This window comes from Amblyomma americanum, chromosome 1, assembly GCF_052857255.1.
Source record: "Amblyomma americanum isolate KBUSLIRL-KWMA chromosome 1, ASM5285725v1, whole genome shotgun sequence".
Taxonomy (NCBI): Eukaryota; Metazoa; Arthropoda; class Arachnida; order Ixodida; family Ixodidae; genus Amblyomma; species Amblyomma americanum.
The window spans coordinates 115,154,357-115,178,129 of NC_135497.1; the positions used below are offsets into that span (position 1 = coordinate 115,154,357).

A 23,773-nucleotide genomic window follows, 5' to 3' on the forward strand; every position below is an offset into this window, starting at 1 on the left:
GCACTACGGCGCGCAGCGCCGATGTCGACGCCTGGCTGTCTTATAGCCGAAAACACGACTCTCTGGGCTGCCTGCGGCATGCAATCCCGCCAGAAAGACGTTGACAACCTGCAGATAAGAGTTGTGTCCTTCAGAACAATCTCATCTCTTCCGATCAGTGCGCAGCAAAAGCGGAACTTACCGGAGCATGGCTGTTGACGTTCCCGGTCGGTTTGACGCAGTTTTACTGTCCGTACTAAATTCTGACGAATAATAAGAATAATTGGTTTGTTTGAGGAAAGGAAATGGAGCGCTATCTGTCTCATATATATCGTTGGACACCTGAACCGCGCCGTAACGGAATGGATAAAGGAGGCAGTGAAAGAATAAAGGAAGAAAAGGGTGACGTAGTGGAGGGCTCCGGAATAATTTCGACCACCTGGGATCTTTAACGTGCACTGACATCGCACAGCACACGGGCGCCTTAGAGAGCCAAGGTCGCCTTCTGAGTCATCACTGCTGCTGTTCTCGTGCAAAAACGAGCTCTCAGATGCATCAATTTACGTGGAAACGCGCCGTTATCGTGCAGCTGTGGCGCGCGACGTCGACGCCATGATGTAAACGACGAGCGTCAGTTACGTGACTCCGAAGGAGCATTTAAAATAGTCGCGTTACGAAAAAAACAAAACGCAACGCGAGACTGAAATATAGGTTTCTTTATATCCACTGGATGGCGCTAGCTGTCTAAAAGCTCTTTCAAAGCGGGAAAATACGAATTTGAAACCATCGATAGCGGCTATCGATGGGAATAGGCGCGGGCAGGAAAGTGTTGAGGAGTCTTTGGAGCTGAATTAAAATATATTTTAAGCGTTTGTTGAATCCAATACTACACCGTGGGTGACGGTTGCAGGGAGGGGGGAGGGGGGACCGCCCCCCGTTCCGGAGTCCCTGCTGACACTTGACCTGGGTGGGACGCTCACTTCTTGATCGATCGGACAATCAGAACAACGTGATGCTTCAGTGTTGTCGTAGAAGGTATTAGTTCGTCCGTCGAAGTCATGATGAGCTCTGACCGAAGGTTGATGATCGCTCGGTGATCACTAGGGAAGTACATAGCCAAAATCAAGCCGCGGGAACACTGTTTCAGGTTCACGAAGCTGGCAGGATAAGTGCGTGCAATTACTCTTTTTCTCGAAGTGCATCGCCTCGGCGGCGTAATAAGGTGGCCACCCGCGGTGCAGATTTGGGGACCATCAAATGTGGTCTTTGCTTTCTTGAGATGAGCTGCGAAAGGTCCACTGATGACCGAGTAGTCGACGCCCTGTCCACAAAGGCAGTAACTGTGCGACCGTCCACTTCAAGGGCGGTTGCTCGTGACCTGGCATCGCGCGTTGGCCTCGAAGTCCGATCTCGGCTTCGTCTTGTGCTGTGATCGTGGTTGCGATGCGTCGTCATGATTTCTCTGGGCGCCGGCGTCATTCTGAAATGGGGTCGCGTCATGGTCGAGCTTGTCTTTGTATGCGACATTGATGTAGTGGATTTGACATCTTCATGTGGCGTGGTCGGTGGAGGATCTTCGCCGTTTCGCTGGTGAGCAACCTCATCTCCTAAGCGTGCTGCTCTCCTTAGTTTCCGGAACGAGGGCTGGGGGACCTGCACAAGAGTCGAATATGTCTCATGGGCATTATCCCTCCTACACTCAGAACCGACATTCAGAACAAAACAAAACGTGGACCTTCTTCGCACCGCGGCTGCGTAGCTGCGGTGTGGCTACACGAAGCGCGAGGTTGACGGCGGTGGTGAACGGGAAAGACCGCTTGGCGCATACTCCTCTCTACGCAGATATATAGTCGTCGATTTCTTGCCCGCGGGCGTTGGCCGGAGCGTGGTCGTGGTCGCTGGCAAAACCACGAAGACCGATTGGTCGGTACGGGCAGTGACGAAGAATATATGGCGGGCATCTCCTCAACTGAAGCACAGCGGGCGGTTGTCGCATTTCCTTGTCGTAGGCTGGGCGGGCGTGGGCTAGGGGCGGCGTTCTAAAACAGCTGGTTCACGTCGATGAGGACTTAGGGAGTGTCCTCGGTGGTGAGGACTGGGTACTGCAGCGGCGTAAGTCCTGGCTTGAGCTTCCGCTGGAGGCGTCGATGATGGGGAGTCAAGCGGATGCGGCACTCCTTCGCGGACAGTTTCCACGAGGGGCTCTACTTGGGGCTGGTTGGAAGACGGCAACAGGTGACGCAGCTCTGCCTGTACAATGTCGAGGATTACATACCGCAGGTTGTCTCCGCATGCTGTGTCTTCCGAGAGGGTTGCCAAGGTCACGTGCAGCGGGCGAAGGTAATGGCGGGCTCCTGCTTCCATTGTTTTCTGAGTGGCGGCCTCTTCGCTAGTGAATTGAGCGACGGTCTTCGGTGGATTGCGGGCCGCACCGGCGAAGTTTGCGCCCTTAGCACCTTGCATCAAATGTTCCACCTTCTTTTCCGTGATGGTAGGATCGGCGAAAAAGGTCCCCGCATGCTCCTTACGTGCGTCAGGAAATTACAGACGCAAATAACGTCGACGTTGCAGACTTGTACAGACAGTTAACGGCGGAACTCTAGAGGCGCTATTTTTTGGCGTATCATTACAGGTAAGCTAGGCTCAGCGACTGCCATGCAGCTTTTGAACAAAATAGGCGAGAAACATTCCCACTGCCGCATGAGTTCTAGAGGCCCCAGTTTTGCGCGGTTTCGCGCTCATGAATTTTACTGGCGATATGCGCTACTGTAGATACATACGAATGCAGATTTTTAATCTTGTTTACAGGTGGAAAGCAAGAACAAAATTAGGGGGACACTCAAGCTCTCCCTTAAATGTATTATGCGCCGGTGTTAATGATCATTTGCTATATTTTCTTTTAATTGGTACTTATAATAACACGCCCTATTTAGCATACATCAGTTGGCATACTAGATTATGTGGTACACCACAAGACACAAAAGTTCCTCTTTGAACCTTGTTGAACGAACGCACCTCAATGTCTTACAGACTAACACATCTGACTGGCTACCCAATTGAGTCATGGGTTCTATTCGAAACTAACTACATGATTTTTTCATTTCAGCGGAATTACTTTGCATCCTTATATCTCATAATGTCATTTCAGTCTTGCTACGACCACATAGTCACAATATAACTCGAGTTTTAATCATTTTTATTCCACACCTCGACGTCCGTGTGCCGTCACATAACGCGCAAGGGCTTTTCCTCCGAACGCCCGCTCTAACACTGTGTCGTCGCTTTCCCCGCACACTCTCGGAGCAACGGCGCCTTGCGTTCTCCGTCCGTTTCTTGAGCAGTGGATCGAATGCACGTACTGAATGTAATGCCACTACCATGGCCGCTATGTTTTTGTTCATTTACAAATGCTACCGTCTCCACTGTGTGAGACATCGCAGTCACTGCAGTGACGTGGGGCGGAGGAACACGTTTTGCAGCGTACGCCGTTCTGATTGGCTCAGGTTTCCGCAGTCGTTGTTGTTGTTGTTAGCCTATCAAAAGATGGCACATACCCACACTGAGGGATCGGCCAAGAATCGGGTGGCTATTCACCTGAACGCAGTTAATAAAAGGAAAAGCACGCAGTCTTGACAGCACTGCAAACGACCTGCGAATATTAATTTCTTTTTCTTTGTGGCGTTATCAGAGAATAAAATTAATCTGCGCAATCAGTTTAGATAGGATATGATTTTACGGAAACTACACTATCACCCGATCATCGGGTTGCGCGAAAGGCACGCAGTTTTGTTGGCTTCGAATTGTATTCACGCGGCATTAATGAAAAACAAGTAGTATGCATTTTTGAAGTAAGCTGACGCAATATTGCCGGTAGCTAGTTGCCAAGCGCATCTGAAAATATTTTTAATTCCTTGTCTCATTTTACTATTTTAACCATTAGATACGACAAAAGTTATAATTAGAATTCTGTGGCAAAAATTCCAAAATGACGTTGCTTTTGTGAGAGCAGTTTTTTTTTTAGACCGTAAAAGGAGCAGGAAATCAAACCTGCGAGCATCCCAAAAATCGAGAACTGACGCCCCCTGGTTCACAAAAGACGTTAAGAAATGCCTCAGCAAAAAGAAAAGACTGTACCGCAGGCCAGAGCAAGTGCACTCTGTCAACGCCTGGCAACCAATACAAAGACGTATCTTCTGCGACCGAAATCACCATTAAGGAGGCTAAAAACAATTTTTTTACCACACCTTACCAGACTTGCTAAGCTACCCTGCAAAATTCTGGGATGTGATTAACCCTAAGAATAACCATGAGCGTCCTTGAAATATGTGGATGGATGTGTGGTACCTCCGAAGGCAATGCCCGACTCTTTACCAAGCATTTTACAGCAAAGTTTACAACCGAATCGCCGACTTTTAATTTTCCTGAACCTCTAAAACCGTTAGTTCTTGAACCATAAGGGCCAGTCGTTATTAACGCAGCTATAGTGTTGCCCATGCTATTGAGCGTCTACCACTTAATTGTAGCCTTGTTCCGGACGCCATCAACACTAATCTTCTAGTACCGCTCACGTGTCGGCTACGTTCTAACTTTCATATTTCAACAGTCTTAAGATACGGGATGCATTCCAGATGACTGGACAACAGCAAACGTGAGCAAGTTTTTATATCCGCGACAGCACGTATCCGGAAAAATATTGTCCCATGTCATTAACGTCGATTTGTTGCAAGCTGCTTGAACATACACTTTATTCGCACATAATGACCCATCTAAACAACAATAACGTGCTTATTGACAATCAGCATGGCTTTAGGCAAAAGAAGTCTTGCCAAACACTGTTAATCTAGCTCACACCAGAGCTTCATGAATCTGTACACGAACTAATGTACACTGACGCCATATTTATAGATTTTTCAAAAGCGTTTGATTGCGTTTCGCATAAAAGACTAATGAAGAAAGTTAACAAACTCAGACTGCACCACGACATCACCCGTTGGATTGACGAATTTTTAAGTAATCACTCCCAACGCGCAAAAATTAAAGAGAGTTCGTCTAGCAGTTCACGCTTCATATCGAGAGTTCTAAAGGGATACATCTTAGGATTTTGCTATTTATAATTTCTATCAATGACATAACATCTAACATGTCATCTAAAGTACGACTCTTCGCTGATGATTGCGTAATTTATAGAAAGATAGTTGCCCCCTCCTCCTATCTGACGTAGTTATTCTGCAGTCTAACTTAGTGCACCTAAATGAGTGGCGTCAGCTATGGTAGATGGAGATTAACATCAAAACAAAAACAAAGCTAATGACCTTTTCCACGCGTACTAATACGCCTTCAAATGTGTACACAATTAAGGAGAAAATAGTTGACAGAACGGATTCTTTCAAGAACCTCGGTGTCTGTTTCAGTGCTGATTTATGTTGTAGCGCCCACATAAATAACACCACTTACAAAGCATTTCAGAAACTGGGACTCATTAAACGTCGTTTATATCTTGCCAATTCCGAGACAAAGCTTCACGCGTATACTACTGTCATAAGGTCAGCTTCAAATTATGCCTCTATAATATGGAATCCAATCAGCGTTTCATTATTTAACCGTCTTGAGTCCGTGCAAAGTAAAGCTGTCAGGTTCATCCTTTCGTCATACTCACCGTATCAAAGTGTGTCACTACTAAAGCAAGCTCTCAGTATTGCCGACCTTATCATTCGACGCAAGTTCTCTCGTTTCGGCGTTCTTTCATTCTTTATGCTACAGTGGCTGCCCATTTACAGCTGATCGCATCGCTCCTGCATATCATATATCTTCCCGGACGGATCATCCCCGTAAAGTGCAACCCATCTTCGCACGAACGCTAAAATGTCAAACCTTACCCTTTCTATTATCTATAGAAGATTGGAACTCGTTGCCGGCTGACATAGTTACTGAAACTGATCTATCCCATTTTCAAACAAAACTTTCAGCGCATCTTGGTTGCTAAATTCACCGTAGTATAGTATTGTCTTATTAAGGCTTATGTGCTATGTAATCAACCTGTGTATCCCTTAGCGAATGCAGTGTTGTGTACTTATCATTTGTTTGTATCTACGTTCTTTACTGCATTTGTAAACTAACGTCACCATCATCATCATCATCATCATCACCAGCCTTACTACGCCCACTGCAGGGCAAAGGCCTCTCCCTAGTCTCTCCAATTACCCTGTCCTTTGCCAGCTGCATCCACCCTTTGCCTGCAAAATTCTTAATCTCATCCACTCATCTAACCTACTGCCGGCCCCTGCTACGCTTACTTTCTCTTGGAATTCACTCCGTTACCCTTAAGGACCAGCGGTTATCTTGCCTTCGCATTGCATGCCCTGCCCAAGCCCATTTCTTTCTCTTGATTTCGACTAGGATGTCATAAACCCGTGTTTGTTCCCTCACCCACTCTGCGCGCTTCCGGTCTCTTAACGTTACACCTATCATTTTTCTTTACATGGCTCGCTGCGTTGTCCTTAACTTAAGCTGAACTCTTTTCGTTAGCCTCCATATTTCTGCCCGAGTACCGGTAAGATAAAACGGTTGTACACTTTTCTCTTGAGGGAAATTGGTAAACTGCCACTCATGATCTACGAGAACTTGCCATATGCGCTCCACCCCATTCTTATCCTTCTAGTTATCTCCCTCTCATGATCCGGATCAGCTGTCACTACCTGCCCTAAGTAGACCTTCAGAACTTCCAGGCTCTCGCTGCCAATTGTGAACTGCTGTTCCCTTGCTAGACTGTTGAACATTACCTTGGTTTTCTGCATGTTAATTTTAGACCCAGCGTTCTGCTCTGCCTCTCTAACTCAGTGATCATGATTTGCAGTTGATCTCCTGAGTGACTCAGCAAGGCAATGTTATCAGCGAATTGCAAATTCTGGTTTTTACTTATGCCTAGTTTCCTCTTCACTGCATTTAGGCTACCTCCGTTTTTTAGAGCATGCTCGATTCTCTCCATATTAAACTTCCCTTTGTCGGCTACCTTGGGCTTATTTATTAACATTGATAGCTCTGTTAGTTCTATTCTGTAGGTAGGGTTAGACGCCCTCATGCTTTGGCGCTTGTTAATCAGATATTTTGTCACCTGAGATAGCTTTCTGATATCCTGTCGAAAGGTCCTGCTGCCTACTTCTACTGCGCACTCCGTAATTATTGATGTCATATTATCGTGCATTGTATGAACATCAAGATCGTCTTCCTCAGTTAAAGCCGAATATCTGTTCTGCAGCGCTATCCTAAACTCCTGTGCTTTCCTTCTTATGGGTAACTCGTTAATCGTCTTCCTCTTCACTAGCTTCTAGCTTCACTGACTTACGTATGTCAAGATTATGCAGTGTGCTGTTTTTATGCTCCCCCCCCCCCCCCCCCATGTAATGCTGTAATGCCCACTTGGGCCTTCAGGGTATATAAATAAATAAATAAATAAATAAATAAATAAATAAATAAATAAATTTTAAACTTTAGGGGGCAGCATTGTATTGCGAAATTGAAGGGCTTCACCAGCGAGCCGTGTTTTTAAATTTTCTTAATCGGCAATACGGTTACAAATGTCGAACGCCAAAGGTAGGCTTTTGAAGACTCGTAGAGCTGGCTTTCCCGCCTGGTAAATTTAGAAAATGCGTCACTAGCCTTTTTTATCCATCAAATACGAATGCTGTTTGACTATTTGATGACGTAGAAGAAGTTGGCTTGATTTTGGCAGCGATACCACGTGCAGCAACGCATTTTTATAAATATGTTACGCGGCCAAGTGGCCTCAACGAGCCTCCAAATGAGTAGTCTTGACGTTCGATGTTTCCAACCCCATTCCCGATTAACAAATATTAAAAACAAGGTTCACCTTCAGTAGCGACGGCCTTTAGTTTCGCAATATAACTTCATCCACTAAAATGAAAAATAAGAAAGTTTGTTAGTTTCAGTTAATTAACCGCCTGATTATTGATTCATATCAGACACGCAATGTCCGCCTTGCTGTACGATCCACGAGCACAAACCGCTCCGACATATAAAATAAAGATGTCTAAATGTTAAAAAAATGAACCTGTAATGTTCCTTGCCCTCGTGTGTGTGGCTCTTCGCAGACAACGTTAGAGTAGTAGCTATATAGCCAAGCGTCATGTATGTTTAAAGACTACTTGTGTTTGATTTGCACACAATCGAACCAGATATAAACCTTAGTCTAAGTTAGGTGAAAGGCTCTGCACATCAGTGTGATTACGTCATTCCTACTCTAGTCGGTAAAAGCTGGCTAGCTAGCGGCTGTAAAAAGAAAACGAGGAAAGAGAAGCTGATGCCATAGGCAGGTATCGTGTCAATTGTTCCGAAGCTTTTCGCTCTGGCCGTAGGTCTACGAAGAGCGAAATGGACGAGATATGTGTTGTCGAATAAAGCCCGCATAACGACTCGACAGTTTTGAATGCGGCTTGCGCGCAGATGACCGACGTGTTTTCAAACTTTCTGTTCTTGTTTCGCAATGCAGAAAGATTGTTGTGCTGGTCTGGGTTTTATGGCACATAGGCATCTAAGACCATTATGCGCAAAGCTCGTAATGCGGAAAAAAAGATTAAAACCCACCGTCAGTATGAATTAGGGCGACGCCATCTGCTCGGCACAAAAGACAACAGAAGTGAACTTTTTGAGTTTGATTGAATGTTTATTTTTTGCACTGAAATACAGAAAGTAGGCCTCGGACGAAAAGCTACAAGGGTAGCTAGCTTGAGAGGTGCCTGGGGCCTAATAGGGCAAGTTAAAAAATAATAAAAAGGCAGAGCAACAGAGCATGTGCACATTCACAGGAAAACAAATACATGAAGCACGACGTGGCATTGTACAGAACGGCGAAATTTACGCTCATGAAACAAAGAACTTCAAAAACAAAGTGGTTAGTCATCAAAGAGTCTCGAACAGTGCTCAAGGTAATGCTCACCTAGGCAAGGAAAAGAAAGACGGAGCCGCATGAAAGAAATAGCGGAAAGTAAAAAAAAAAAACTTTTGTTTTTTTATACAATGATGATTTAGCTTGCATGGTGAGGTGAACCGAAGGCTCTGGTTGGCATATAATGCAGTGCGCATCACTAAGGATGTTGCGAGAACAGCACCGCCCAAAACCCTTCACCCCCGCAATTCTTTTTAAAGCGATAGCGTTAAGGGTCTTGTTCTGCAGAAAATCCGACAGCGCCAGCTGTGGTCCCCGTGAGCGAAAAATCCGGATTCGTCGAAAAGGTGGCTGCGTCACGCGTGAAGTTGATGCCTTGAAAAGTGATTAAAGCAGTAGAGAACATGTGACTCCAAAGTGGCAATACGAATCAGACGTCATTAGGACATGTCAGTATGTGAAGTAAAGGAATTGCGCTAAAAGGAAAAGTTCGGCAATTTGTCGGTAATCGAACCCCTGACCCCTCGGCAGCGAGTGAGACACGATTCTCATAGGCCACGCAGGCATTCACGTACAGCCCGGTTAAGGCTGCACTTTAAATGTATGTATGTCGTGTGGTCTTTCACGTAATGTGGAAAGAGTGTCCGCATCTGCGCGAGCGACAGGAGCCGCTGCCGGGACCGACTAACGCCAACTAGTCATACCTTTCAAAGCGGAGCCTAAGTATCCTCGCCAATTTATTTGCTGCTTTGCGAAACGTTGAGCAACGATACGACTGACTCATGCAACTTTGTTTTCTTTACCCGCAGCTCTTCAACATTCTATTCAACATATCCCCGACTATCCGCGCTGTAAATGGGCACGCCGGCACATGAACGCTTAATGCACACACATATTTTCAAGCGTAGACCTTACGTAAAGTTGGCCATGAAAGCGTATTATGCCTCTGCTTCGATACACTCAAAGGCCTATGTGAACTAAATTGTACCTTTGCGCCAACAGAGGCGGACGCATGTGAGACCACTGGATGTAAGAGGGACTTATGTAGTTTGCGTGAAAAATGCTTGTTTTTGGAGCATCTAGCAAGCATGTAAGTTTTCACAGGAATACCTCGATGATCTCTACACGCTTCCAGGACGCCGATTTTGCAGTGTGCACGTTGCGACGTCGCGTACACATCCAGATAGCACATGGTATAGGCGTTGTCTACGAGCACGCATTTCACTAGAAATAATCGTCCCTTGACCTCGGCCTGGACACATGCGCGTAATGCTGTGCGGTGACCCTGAGACCTTAAAGAGCCGAAGCTCGCTGGCCAATAAAGTTGACCTTGGCATACATTCAGACAAGTTGTTCTGCATCAAGCTAGCAAACAAGTCAACAAGTCTGGTTGGTTTGGTTTGGTTTACGGGGGTTTAACGTCCCAAAGCGACTCAGACTATGAGAGACGCCGTAGGGAAGGGCTCCGGAAATTTCGACCACCTAGAGTTCTTTAACGTGCACTGGCATCGCACAGCACACGGGCCTCTAGAATTTCGCCTCCATCGAAATTCGACCGCCGCGGCCGGGATCGATCCCGCGTCTTTTAGGCCAGCAGCCGAGCGCCGTAACCACTCCGCCACCGCGGCGGCTAGTCAACAAAGCTGCTAAATTAATCGCGTAGGAGAAGTAGCGTGACTCCAAATGTTTCAATTTGCAGTTTCAGAGGCGTTCCTGCTGGGGCAAGGGTAAGGTGAACTTCTAATAATAATTGGCCTTTTTGGGAAATGATATGGCGCAGTATATCGTCTAGTATATCGTTGGACACCGGAACCGCGCCGTAGGGGAAGGGATAAAGGAGGGAGTGAAAGAGGAAAGAAAGAAAGAGGTAGGTGCCGTAGTGGAGGGCTCCGGAATAATTTTGACCACGTGGGGATCTTTAACGTGTACTGGCATCGCACAGCACGCTGGAGCCTTAGCGTTTTGCCTCCATAAAAACGCATCCGCCGCGGTCGGGTTCGAACCCGGAAACTCCGGATCAGTAGCCGACCGCCCTATTCTTGAACTTGCAGTTAACATAATATTTAACTTGTTTTGTTCTGACCTTCTTTCCTCACTGCCTTCTTAACCAAAGCGCACACGCTTGCATTCACAAAGTTAAATACATGCACCGCATTCAGAAACTCGGAGCTGCAAGGCGCGGAACGAGCGGCTCCTGCCTTATTGGATGCGCCCGTTCTCATTGTTGATTGGTCAACTCGGAGCGAAATGGCTGCGAGAGCTCTGTTTTGGTAATAAAGAGTAGGGTGCCTCGGCGTGCGCTGCGCTATTAACGAGGCTTCGTCTCCTGCCGTGCTAAAGGCGTCGTCAGCGTTGCTCGGCTGGGTGCGCGCCAAGCATGCCAACACGCCGATGAACTCCCAACACAGAGGTTTGGGTGAGAGGAGTAGCTCCCCCCCCCCCCATTCGTAACTGGACAAAACAGAAAGTGGCGCCCACCACGCTTCTTACCCTTACTGGAAATGATACCAAACTTGCGATACCATTATGATATGTAATTATACTCGGCCATCAGGAATTACTGTCAAAAGACTGCTGTGTTCTTTGCACGAGACCAACATCATAAATTTTTGAGCTTTTGTATTAACTTTTCTGATAAAAAAAGAAAGCTTCCCAGCACCAACCACGATGCATGAAACATAGAGCAGCACCTCCCCTCACAGCCTGAAATCAGTGCTACTTTCCCTTTATTAGCACTTCGCTGAACAATTTAGGCAATGTTTATGGAACACTGACTAATAAAGTTCAAAGACTGGTGCAGCGCCAAAAAAAAAACGCTCTAGACAAAAAAAAATTCTACTTCAATCATCTTCTTCAAGCTCTGCAGCAGATATTTTTCAATACCTCTTTTAAAAAAAACGATGCGCACAAACTAACAGAACATGACATTTAAATATCTTGATTTGTACTTGCCCTAGATTGCATACAGGACGTCATGATCTGTTAATACACAAAATGAGTACTCTTAACCTGGATACAAAAGTACCCAAGGTTATTGAAGCCTACCTGAACGACACAACACAAAGCGTAGTTATTCTAGTTTTGCTCACATCACATCGGGAGTGCCGCGGGGCTCTGTGCTAGGACCGCTAATCTTTTTATTTTACCTCAGTGGTATCGCTAATGATATAACATTTCCTCACGAATGAGACTATTTTCTGACGACTGCGTTGCTTACAGAGCCATTTACAATCAACATCATTTAGATGCACTCCAGCAAGACCTAAGCAGTATAGCCTCCTAGTGCCAAAACTGGGAACTTAGCCTGAATACAGACAAATGTTACCAGGCAACTAAATCTAAAATCACTAGTGAACCTACCTACAGACTGGGTGATTCTATACTCAAAACGGTAAATGAAGTTAAACATATCGGTGTTATTTTAACGGCAGATCTGTCCTTTTCTAGCCATATTGACACAACTATAAAAAACAATCCGGAAAAAAGCTCAGCCTACTTGTACGAACCCTTAGGACTGCCCCTTATATTCTTAAATTTAGGGTACATGAGTCGCAGGTAAGGCCGCAGTTAGATTTTGCGTCCGCATTATGGGATCCCCACCAGCGTACCTGATTGATAAAATAGAAGCCATACAAAACCGCACTACCATGTTTATATCAAGGCAGTTCTCCGGACACTTAAGCATTACAGAAATAAAGAAACACGTCGAACTACAGCCGCTACACATAAGACGCCAGAAGTACCGCCAGAAACTACTGTATGCAATACACACTGACTCGACAGGCATTGACAAGCTTACATGCCTCAAACCACCCCATTATATTTCAAACAGAAGAGACCACAGTTTCAAAATACGCGAAATTGCCTGCGAAACGAACTACACGAAGTATTCTTTTTTTTACCCTTAGTATTTCTGAATCGAATAAGTTGCCGATTGAAGTTGTGGTTTATCCACGAGATTTATATTTAAGTCTAATCAGTGATTTCTAATTGCACTGTTCTTTTAAACCATTGACTGTACGCTTTGTCCGGAGGCGCATGCATGTTTTAGTTTTTTTTCTGTTCTATTGATATGTTGATGCATTGTTCCTTTGTCATGCCTGCCTCCTGGTGTGGTAATCTTCACATATTCGTCACTTTATGCTGTACCCAATCCCCTGCCATAATGTTTCGGCGCTGCAGGGTGTATTGTAAATAAAATACTAATTTCGTTTTGGAAACTGCTTTTTAACAACTATCATTAACTCAGATTAGGAGGGCTTTTGTGGCCGGTACACAGGCATGAGCCAGCGTACACAGAAGTTCTAAAAAAGTAAATGTATTGGTGCATCATATATGGTATTGTATTTATTTGTATAATATTGTATGGCACGGTATAGTATGGTGTCGTATGATATGGTAATCGCGGTTCATTGTTCCTAAGCGACACACAGGCTACGAGTAGGAATCGAAGAGTCTTCAATTTAAATCGAAAGAAAAACACCAGAAAAGTACGCCAACTGATGTTTATAATGTCATTAACATTTATACGCAGTACACGTCACAGCTAGCTGGCTAGAATACTAGATACTTTGCCACAAGAGCAACACAAAAAAAAACGAAATGCACAATTTAAGCCAGCGGTTCGGTGAGATAGTAAGATCATAGGATTGAGTAGTGCAATTGTGCGTTTGGAGCGGTATTGTCACTGCTCCCGGAACTCGAGCACAGCTCGCTTGGGCCGTTGCTTGGCTGCCTTCCCAACGCATGTAAGACACTGACAATATATTTAACTGTAACAAGTAGTCGGTAACGCTAAATACGCAATCGTCACGAAAAATTGTCATTATCTGCGTTAGATTGCAAACAGCTGCCCTGCTATCCAGCCGTGTAGTTTAAAAACAAAAGAAACTGAAACGCGAAATGAACTAAAAATACGCCAGGTCTTTGGATGGTCGTCCTGAGACCGAAAAAGCGCATGGGGCAAGCAGACAGAAATAGCGTTGATGATGGATTTCGCGTACTTGCTCCGCCCAAGTGTGGGGGCAGCACGTTGTAACTAGCAAGGACGACGCAACTGCATGATGGCTGGAACAAGAAGAACGATCGCTTTATTGAAGAATTTGAACAGATAGGCGCGGGACCGTGCGCCGAGAGTATCTGCGCATTTAGGGTGCGTAGTCATGCTACAGTTGCCTTATCGGATTATACAGACACTTGATTAAAACGTCCGTCATACTGAAGACGTTGCGGTGGCTTCACGGTTCGAGTCAACCTTCTCAAAGCTGGCGGTGGTATAACCGGGGTCGCCCGTTTGCGAGATTGGAGCTGTCGCTGTTGAGTGGTAGATAACGTCGTTGTCCGCAGTGGTGGTATTGATGTAGTCATCGCTTGCCTCTACGAGCCGTTCGCCGGTTTGCAGTAGGTGACGACGGTTGCGCCTGAGGAGCTTATTCTGGTCCTTCGTTTTCACCAGCTACGATCTTGGGTAGGGCATACCCATCACTTGGGCTTTCCGGGACCATGCAGTATCGCTGAGCCTCACGATGGTACCCTTCTGGAGGGGAGGCAAATGCCTTCCAGTTTGTTTTTGACTGTGCTTATTGACGTTGGTTGCAGTCACAGCACTGAAGTCCGCGAGGTTGGTGTGAAGGCGCCTTCCTTGCAGGAGTTCACCAGGGTATCGCCCGTCCTCCAGTGGGGTAGTGCGGTAAGCCAGCAGGCCCAACCAGAAATCATCCCCCGAGTCTGCAGTTTTCGTCAAGATGCGCTTCACAATCTGCACACCTTTTTCCGCAAGCCCGTTAGACTGCGGATAACGAGGGCTGGATGTAATGTGAATGAAGTCGAATTTCTTTGGAAATGCAGGAAATTTATAGCTAGAAAATTGCGGACCATTATCAGTACATACTTCAACTGGCACGCCAAATCTTGCAAAGATAGCACTGAGGGCTGCTATGGTTGATCGCGCCAATGTTTCTGGCAGTTTCTGGACTTCGGTAAAAGTTTGATAAGGCATCAAAAACAACTATGTACGAGTCCCCAGCAAACGAAAAAAATGTCAGCCCCAACTCTATACCATGCACAACCTGGCACGGGTCGCATTTGAAGCGGTTCCTGCGGCTGCTTGTAAGCGTACTTGCGGCACGTGGAACACAGTTGCAGCATATAAGTGATCGCAGCGTTGAGCCCTGGCCAAAATACGAGACGTGTGGATCTTTAATTGCATTTCTGCATGCTGAGATGACCTGCATGAATTCTTTGCAGCATTGTTTGACGCATGCTTTTCGGAATAGCCACTTTGGATGCCTTTATAAGTATTCCGTTGACAAATGAGAGTTCTTGCTCAAAAGGCTTGAGGTGACATTGTGCCGGTAGCCACAACGACAAACTAGTGATTACAGACTGCAGGTAGGAGTCACGAGCAGTTTCAGCCTGCAGTTATTTCTGCGTTTCGGCCGTGACTCTGCTGCAAGTAGCGGGACTGCGTGAACTTCGACGTCGTCTGTGGCACCACCAATGTCTTTGTTGTCAGCAGTCGACCGGGACCGCAAATAAGCAAGCACAAGGTGCTTCCCAGGAATATACTGCCAGGCAACATCATACTTGAGCAATCTCAAAAAGAACCCAGTCAAAACGCACTAGAGGATTCTAAGACAGAAAATTTCTGTAGTCTGTAGTCTTGTCGTATTTTGGGCATGTCTTCTGTAGTCTGTCTTGACTTCTGTAGTCTGTCTTGTCTTCTGTAGTCTGTCTTGTCTTCTGTAGTCTGTCTTGTCTTCTGTAGTTTGCCTTGTCTTCTGTAGTGTGTCTTGTGTAGTGCTCGTACACTGCGTAACAGTCGTTACTGTCACCTGTCAATTAACACAGGATTTGTGTTCTGGAGTAGGCTATGCACAAAAATGCACAGCTTGTTAATGGTCGCCTGTCAATTAACACAAGCTTTGTGCATTCCAGAGTAATTCGTGCACAAAACCACTAGAATTGAAATGAAAATGATCAATATTTATTTACTGTTTCGTGCTTTTTTTTCGAGCTTGCTGATGCATGCTGTCCAGCGTTGTCCTGGCCGCAGGTTCCTAGATACATCGCCCATGAGCCAAAAATGGTTTTTGTCTTGGCTGAAAAAAACAAAAAATAGAGATCACCGCTGCAACCTGCGCAAAAAAATGTGAAAGCGTTGATGCTTCCTCGACACTGGTCGCCTTTCAAATTTGGCGCCATGGTTGTTTTCTCGTTGACTTGATTGGTTATCAATTAACTCTTATTTTACCCTCATTTCATCCCAGCAACGATTTCGAGTTTTCAAGTTTCCCTCCACGGATCGTTCCTGCCCACTCACTGAATACCCGCCCAGTCTAATCACGCGTTCATTGCCTTTTGCTTCTCAATAATTACCTAATTGCCTCTAATTTATCATTCTTTTTCCTATCTCCTGGTTAAGTATAGGACACTTATCACTGGTCACGTGATTGCTCATTTCGAGTTTTCAAACTTGGCGCCAAGCTTTGGCTTTGTCCATACTTCCAGTTTTTCAAACTTGGCACTACGCTGTAGCTCCACCTACTTTCAGCGTTTTCGAATCTCGCGGCACTTTTTCTCTGGCCCAGCCACTTTTTGGACATTTTTGGCTGTAAATAATTATCCGATTATGAAATTTTCTTTTCGAGCAGCATCCTCACATTATCCTCTGCCAATTACACAACCAATCGTATGACGCTATCTCTTCTGAGTTGCCCACAACTGCTGCGGACACGATCCCCGGCAACATAGCCTAGTAAACTTCTCACTTTATTCAAAATGTTGTAATACTGAACAAGGCTTATGACTGGCCGAGTTGGTACTGACTCACCTTAAAACCAGCCAGAAGACAGAGCACACAAGAAGACATGAGCTCAAGAGGCTGGACTAACAAAAATTTAATTGAAGATTTTGATTATTTGATTTGTGAGGGTTTAACGTCCCAAAGCGACTCGGGCTATGAGGGACGCCGTAGTGGAGGGCTCCAGAAATTTCGACCACCTGGGGTTCATTAGCGTGCACTGACAACGTACAGTACACGGGCCTCTAAAATTTCGCCTCCATTGAAATTTGACTGGTGCGGCCAGGATCGAACCTGCGTCTTTTGGGACAGCAGCCGAGCGCCATAACCACTGAGCCACTGCGGCGGCATCATTGAAGGAAAGCCGCAAAAGGAGACCCGCGAAGAGATACAAGCGCACAATAACCCAAAGCAGTGAAAGGGCGAAGTGCAATCAAAGGTCACTGGCATACTAATGAATCATCTAAAAAAGCAAATTCTTTACGGTGAAGGTTTTCCGATGGCTTAGCCACACGTATCCTTAGCCTTACCGATGTAGTAAGCCTCAACTATCTACCGACAGATTTATTCCTTCCATAAACCACTGATGTGTCGTGGAAATTAGGCGTGCAAAGAGACATGTCATCCTCAGATTTGCATTCACAAGATTGAGCATACAGTGCCAGATTAAAATTTGCCTTCCCCCTATAGAGTGAAAGTGCTCAGTCAAGTGCAAATTCAAATATCTGCCTGTCTGCCCATATTAGTTGCAGCCATAAGGCAGTGGAACGCAATAAACTCCATTACTTTTGCAAGTGGTGAACCTTTTTTTTGACACTGTCCATTGTGGACAAGTACCCAGTTTTATCAAGCCTTTTTAATGGCGGCGCAAAGGCCTCCTGTCTTGCACTTCGCTGTTAAGACAACAGCAGCATTACGCTTTCCCGCGACTTTCTTGAGACTGTGAAATACTGTGGAGGTAAGGTGTATCAGCATCATCGGAGTATGTGCTCCTTACCCTCGAGCGAGTGAAAACATACTATGAAAGGTTGTTGAGATGGGCAAGTGGGAACCCAGCTGCTTGGAAACCTGCTACAAGAATGCGTCCTCAGCAGATGGCATGACTTATCTAAAGCTGATGTCATGCACACGATTGCACACCCATCAAGTGTTTCCATCTTTACTGACCTTAACCAGCGACAAATACACCTCTTTACCATCCTTCCCCAACAACGAGTGGTCCGACTCGTAGCTAAAAAGAGCCTTCCCCGATCTTTAGCTGTAGCCCCGACAAACATATTCGTCCACAAAGCGCAAGTCTGCATCAAGAAACTGCTAACGGTTCTGCTTAGACAATTCTGATGTAAAAGACAGGCCTTGACCGCATGCCTTAAAGACTCCTAAAACATCTTGTGGCAACTTATCTGAACCTTCTATGTGCAGAAAAATTACAGTCATGAACATAACGAAATGCTACTATGCCAAGGTCTTCCAAACAGGGCTCTAATGCCTTATTCACTTTAGACAAAAAAATGTTGCTGAGCAAAGGTACGACCTGCGTGTAAATACCGCCCTGCCAACTGACAAACGCGGATTTGCAGTAAAAGGGCAACAGCCCCAAGAAGCGAGCAACCGAAATCACGCAATCATCTGTAAAAGCATGTTCATCGTTCACCCTGATGCAGTTTGTCACATGATAGACCTCTGAGGTATGTGCAATGAATAGTGCAGGCCCTCCATGTCGATGCTCACTGCAGAGCACCTGCCCAGGTTGCTGTCCACAAGAAACTAGAACTCCACAGAACTCCACTTTTGTGAGTTGGCAAGGCGGTATTTACATCAGAAATCAGGCATATGCAGAGGGTCCCAGGTTGCACTGTTCCTCCGCGACATTCTTCTATCCAGAGTCGATACCGCATCAAAGCCCTGTTTGGAAGGCCTCGGCATAGTAGCATTTCGTTATGTTGATAGCTACCTAATATTTTTGCACAAGGAGGGCTCAGATAAGTTGGCACAAGACATTTTAGAAATCTTTAGGCATGTGGTCAAAGCCTATCTTTTAGGTCTGAATTTCACTAAGCATAACCGTTTGTAGCTTCTTGACTTAGACCTGCGCTTTGCGGACGACCACATATGTTGGCCCCAAAGCCCAAGATCAGGAAGCCTCTTAGCTACGAGTTGAACCACTCGAGGCTGGTGAAGGACAGTTTGGCAATCGCATGCATCACGACTGCTTTATGGAAGTCATGCCATCACAGTGTTTAGAATGCATTCTCGGAGCAGGTTTCCAAGCCAATGGCTCCTGGGTTCCCACTTGCCCATCTTGCGCACCTGTCAGAGTGTTTTTACTCTCTCGAGGGAACGGAACACCGTTCACATGATGCTGACGTAGTTGAGCAGCACAAAAAGACGGGCTCTATACCTTACCTCCACGCCATTTCGCACCATCCCAAGAAAGTTGCATCAAAGTATGATGTTGCTGTTGTCTTGACCGCTAAAAGTAAGGTAGGAGCCCTTTGCTTCTTCGTTCAAACTAGGCTTGATACAACTACGGGTAATCGTCCGCTATGCACAGTGGCAGATAAAAAATGTTTACCACTTGCAAAAGTAAACCGGTTTTTTGCATTCCACTGCCTCGTAGCTGAAACTACTATGGGCAGACAAGCAGATATCTGAATGTGCGCCTGGCTGAGAGCACTTTCACTGTATAGAGAGGAAGGCGAATTTTCACCTGACACTGCACGTTCAATCTCGTGAATGCAATCGGAGGACGACCTTTCTCTTTGCACGCCTGATTTCTGCGGCACATCAGTGGTTTAGGGAAGTGATAAATCTGTCCTGATATAGTTGAGGCTTACTACATCAGTAAGGCTTAAAACAAGTGCCTGGCTAAACCGTCGGTGAACCTTCACTGTAAGGAATTAGTTTTTTAGATGGTTTACTAGTACGTCAGTGCCTTTCGGTTATTTTTTGCCCTCTCACTGCTTTGGGGTCTAGCGTGCTTGAATCTCTTTGCAGGTCTTCTTTTGCCACTTTCCTTCAATAAAATTTCAGTTGTTAGACCAGCCTCATCTTGTGCTCATCTCTTCTCCTGTTTTGTGTCTTCCGGCTGGTTTTAAGATGTAATACTGAATGCTGAAAGAAAGCCATTTTAGAGTCAAGTGCACTTATAATGGCCACAGCTATAATGAATGTTCATTTATTACAAAAAATAGTACTTACTTCATTAATTTATGCATGAAGTATATGACACTGCATCAAAATAAAAAAGGACTAAGCCTCTAACCCTCATGGCCAAACTGCAGTTACAGCAAACAAAAGGACACCATAAACCTGCCCCACATGCAAAAGCTTGCACTACAGGCCAACGCAGAAATAAGATCAGATTACTTCCCAAACTGCATTACACTGCCACGCAAAGTAAAGATTGTGACAGGCAATAAAGGAGCAACAAAAAAGCAAACTGTAGGTAGCAGCCAATCTCATGCAGACAAGCTACAAGGTCAGGCCAACATAGACATGGAAGAAATTTGAAAAAAAAAGCCACAACAAGCACATAATAATTTTTAAGGCTTTCACAGCCCTTTAAATTGCAAATACTTTCCTGACAAAACATAACAGAAGCGGCAATTTTTTTTCGGCAATCAATTTTTTTCATGTACTTCATTATTCTTGAAGCATGGGCGGGCATAGAGTAGTAAGATTAGTGCATGCGTTCCTAAGCAATGCCATGCCAAAGACTGTACTTACAGAAAAAGCTTGCCTTACTGAGTGAATACCACTGGCCATCCACTAATTTCCCAGCCTGCTCCAGGTCCCTGGCAAAAATCACACGCAACTTGGTGGCTTGCACAACTTCCATGCAACTCTTGGTCTTTAGCTGGAAAAAAATTGAGGGATCACTGAGCTTTAAAATTTTACATGCATTGCTTTGTTTCAATGACCGACTAAGAAAGAAACAGCGGTTTCTGTGAGCGGAACTATTTTTTCACACTAGCTTTCTACAGTAAATCATGTTTATCGCGACCTAATTCACACTGACTTATTGCACGACCCCAGCACTACTGTGTAAAGCTCTATGGTTTCAAATGCTTGTTAGCTCTGAGCCCTTGGGCTTGCACTCGTTAATGCAGAAAACCTGAAAACCGGAAAGGGCAACCAGAGCTTCGAGCTTTAAGCCATAGGTATTCAGAAGCTCAGTGGTCTGTGGGAGAACTTTTGGCTGGGTGACACAGTAGCAAATGCTTCTCCTGCTACTTTCATTCCATTGCAAAAAACTCGCACAGCAGAGAGCTGTCCTCCATTTTGCATTACAGAAACAATCACTGAAATTCAAAGCACGCATACTAAATGCACACCTACCTTCCAACACAGCTTCATAATAATGGGTATAATTATTGGAATGAAATACCAGTCAGTACATGTAGTTTTCAGTTTATCAAAAATTATAAGCAACCGACAAACAATAAACATTAAAAGGTAAATAAAATAACCAGAATTGTTTAAAAAATCTGTCAGAAGAATTATGTGACATCCACTACACTCCAGCAGTTCTTCGCCTTTGTGCACCTTCAAACCACACTTTCTTACAGGCACATTTGCACAGAAATTGGGTTGAACCTGATCTTTAAGAATCTTTTTTGGTGCAACAGTAGGAAGAAACCAGGTTTTACTCAAAATCGAAGCACCCTACACATTGCATCACAAGCCCAGATGGTGCACTTGAGTCGCCTCTTATGCTTATGCAAGAAACAGGAACAGAGATATCTTGACTAAATCAAAAAAGAGGAAGTGCAGTGCATGTGTAATGCAGAGAAGATATAAGCAATACCACACTAAAACACTGGGAGGATTCCAAGAGTAGGTGAATGCATGAATGGGTGGCAATCAGGTGGCTAAATGAGATTAGGAAATTTGAGGAAAAAGGGCGGTAGCATGTGGCACAGGAGAGTGTTACCTAAAATGAACTAGAGAACCATTTTTCTGCACTAATTTTAACAGCACATTCACACGACAGACAAAATCACTAACTCCAGGAACAGACTGAGCATCATGCAACTCAATGTCAATCACCATTGCAAATGGCACCAGCACCGCAGACTGCACATGAGGAAAAGTAGACATATTTTTGCTCTCAACTTTGAGCAGCAGTCAGCTGCGCTTTTAGGAGCAAAGCTCTAAAGTACGGCAACATTGGCACTTTGTTTTACTGACATGAGGGTGCTTGTGAGCGTGCAAGTCCCATGTTTGTTTTGCACCAAATGTGTTAATTGCGAGGTATGTTTAACTAAAGAGGGGCATCTAACATGGGCATCAGCTCTTCATTACTTCCCTTCTATATCCCTCCCTTATATGGCGGTTCAAGGGTCCACCAAAATGTGAGACAGTTACTGTTACATTTCCTTAAATTTTTCTTCAACTAATTTTAAATTTTTCAAGTATACAGCTTTAAGAAGGTAGAGGTACAAATTGTGCAGTATAACCATATGCTATGGCAATAAACCAGCAATAAATCTGTGCTGACAGCAGCTTGCCCAGTGCATTACAAGGATGCTATACCATACAAGGATTGGTGTCATCGTGCAATGTTACATTAGTGACTGACAATTTGGTCTCTGTGTCAGAAATACTGGTAAACCATCATTGTAGAGCACAATGTTTTTAAAGGAATAAATGAACATATAGGTCCTTTTCGAGGACATAAGAAGTGCATGTAGAGTTTCATTCATTTCTAAACCTAGCTGCAAGCCTATATTGAAAATGTTTTTCTAAATTGCAGCTAAGTAATGCATCACTGAAAAAGAATAACTACCATGAATGGATCAGGAGGGATGACACAGCCAAAGGCAGGAAGCACGCATGGCCGATTAGATGCTGGCCGCTGGCAACTGCAAATAAATACATCCAGAGCAACAGCTGTCAGTGGCTGTAGCCATGTCATGAATGACAAGAGAGGAAATCGTCTACTGCTTTAAAAACTAAACTTAGACGCAATATAAGTAAATAAAAAACCAATGAGCTAGCCCATGACAAAACAAATGAACAGATTTTATGTAATGCACCCATATACATTCTTTGAGAAGAGTCACAATGACTGTTGTAACCACACTGAAAGATGAGCTGTCTGAAATACCGCACACCAATTTGAATATAGGATGTGCAGGTTTTCATTAATTCCTATCATGGTGCCTTGCACCATTGTCTAGATATTAAATTGAAAGTTGCAACCAGTCTGCCTTGCTTAAATGAGGAGAGAATGGAAAAAAGCATGCCTTCACTAGCAAGAAGCTTGATATCTCACAGCACAGCTTGGCATCATAGAAAAATTGCTAGCGCATTTAACAAATCTGCATACAATTAAAAGCTGCACAAATTTATCGACTGGCAATGCAAGTAAAGGCAAGAGAAACAAAAAAATACCAAAGAACACTCGTGAGTGCGGCGAAGAGAGGTCTGTGGTGTAAAGTTTCTGGCGACAGCCGGTGGTCTGATTCAGCTGCGTATTCAGCCAGGACACCTGCAGCCGGGGTCCCTGCACGGCGATAGGCATCTGGGTTCCCAAGCTCGGTCCTCGCGAGGTTTATTGGATTCGAGACGGAGGATTCCACTGCCGTTTGAAAACAACATTGTTCGCGGAAGATCGTGCGGCCCGGAGCACCCCTTCAACTATGCCTGCGCGCCGGCGCTTCGCCCATTCGCACTTCCCGGAAGACGTGTCCGGCTGGTGCGTGAGAACTGTCGTTCGGAAGCGAAGACACCACTCTCTCTGGTGGGGGCGATTGTCCAGTGGCACCCTCTCTCCGGCGAGGCATGTGACGGGGCCGTGTCCCTATGTGAAGTGGTATGTGCGTGTGTGTGTGTGTGTGTGTACGACAACGCAAGTTAGGCCACGCCCAACCTGGCGAAGACATTCTCGGACCTGGGGAATCCTAGGGACCGGACCCTTTTTAAACCGGACGACGAGTGCCATGAGAAAAGGGATCCTCGATCATCCTCAGATCTTTTCAGATCCTCCAACCTTCCCCCATCACCCTCCAATGGGTTCCAAAATCTTGTAAATAATGTAAAATAAACCCCCTGTACAGTTTCCTTCATAACCAAGTCCGACAACG

At 45.2% G+C, this 23,773-nt stretch overlaps 1 long non-coding RNA gene and 1 pseudogene across 1 annotated transcript; both read right to left on the bottom strand.

Annotated features, from left to right (window-relative positions):
* Positions 1-14,065: 14,065 nt before the first annotated feature.
* Positions 14,066-14,879, bottom strand: LOC144113212 (uncharacterized; annotated as a pseudogene).
* A 965-nt stretch (positions 14,880-15,844) lies between these two features.
* LOC144135105 (uncharacterized) lies at positions 15,845-22,748 on the bottom strand. The gene is made up of 3 exons (XR_013315376.1): positions 22,474-22,748; positions 20,412-20,541; positions 15,845-15,981 (listed from the first exon to the last, which is right to left on the bottom strand). It is a non-coding gene; the product is annotated as an uncharacterized LOC144135105 (long non-coding RNA).
* Between the last annotated feature and the right edge of the window lie 1,025 nt (positions 22,749-23,773).